The sequence below is a fragment of the Corticium candelabrum genome, chromosome 9 (assembly GCF_963422355.1).
Source record: "Corticium candelabrum chromosome 9, ooCorCand1.1, whole genome shotgun sequence".
Classification (NCBI taxonomy): Eukaryota; Metazoa; Porifera; class Homoscleromorpha; order Homosclerophorida; family Plakinidae; genus Corticium; species Corticium candelabrum.
Genome location: NC_085093.1, coordinates 8,200,272 through 8,201,519, shown reverse-complemented (window position 1 = coordinate 8,201,519; position 1,248 = coordinate 8,200,272). Strand labels below are relative to the sequence as shown.

General features: G+C 38.8%; 1 long non-coding RNA gene across 1 annotated transcript in view; it reads right to left on the bottom strand.

The window, feature by feature from the left end:
* Positions 1 to 411: 411 nt before the first annotated feature.
* The window catches only part of LOC134184470 (uncharacterized), an 11,552-nt gene continuing 10,715 nt past the window's right edge, over positions 412 to 1,248 (bottom strand). The window contains exon 4 of the long non-coding RNA XR_009970667.1: positions 412 to 452. This is a non-coding gene — a long non-coding RNA (uncharacterized LOC134184470). The remainder of the gene's footprint in view (positions 453 to 1,248) is intronic.

Sequence of the window (1,248 nt, the reverse complement as noted above, 5' to 3'; positions counted from 1 at the left end):
CTTACTACCTGCAGCTCTTTAGATACATCAAATACAATACCAATAGGCCCGACAGAAGGTTCTTGCTGAAAAAGTCATGATAATGATACAGGAAAGTATTGATATAACATAAAACACGAGCTACGATGTTGTAATTCTATGTGTAAAGTAAGAAATTATTGCTACCCAAACTATTACGCCACAACGATAAATCACAAGCCAATGAGTCTTTTCTTTACTATCTGTCTATGTCTAGTCTTGTCTTTTCTTTCGTTATGCCCCAAAGGGAACTACACTGTACGATGTGCTAGAGAAAACATTATTTATTGTTATTATAATATTCAAACATGCAACTAATGACAGCACATGTAGAACATTTACTAAGTAAATAACCAAGTGCATCATTCCAACCTGAAAATCATGAACTCCAGAGTGACCCAGCTCTCTCGCAAGAATTTCTTCTTCAGTCAATTCTGTAATACATATGTGTAGTTACAAAGAAATATTCAATAATTTGCCTAAAAACCAAATAAACAACAACAAAAAAATGTATATCTTATTTTGAAATAACTGTAAACTACATTCAAGACAACATAAGGGGCCAGTCATTCTTAACTGTTCGGGACGAGGGAATTTTATGGGATAAATCCTACATGCTACCCATGAGCCCTGCTTATAGAAAAGTATTAAAACCGTGATCCCCACTCGGAAAAGTTTATAAAACTATGACCCCCACTACTAATCATGAGTCAGAAACAAACATGTAGTTCGACAAAGAGTTCCACAAATTGCACCACACACGAAGCACATGCAGGTTGTATATATATTTAACGCTTTTAAGTCTTAGGGGTCATCCATATTTTTCGGCATATTCACGAGCGTACAAAACTGAGGGAGGGGGTAAAAACCAGGCGTACGCTTTGGGAAATGCCGTTCTAGCAAATGCGTAGGATGTTTTCACCGAGGTAGTTCAATGGTATTACACACAGGTTCGCGTGGTCAAACCAACAACCATTACGTTAATACCTACTACTGCTAGTGCTAGCAGTCCGCTGCATCCAGGTTAATGAGCAATATCCGAGTTTCTCTTTTCGCCTCGTGTCTTGATGGAGAACGTAGGAAAGTTGGCAGAGTTGTCCAACTGTGTGGGCTCTGTCCATATGCACCCTGTCAATGCCTATCAGCATTTCGTCAACACTTTTGTTTATCTAAATACCAGTTACGGAAGGCAAGATGCTGTCAGGAAGGCAGAGGGATTTTGGAAGGTTG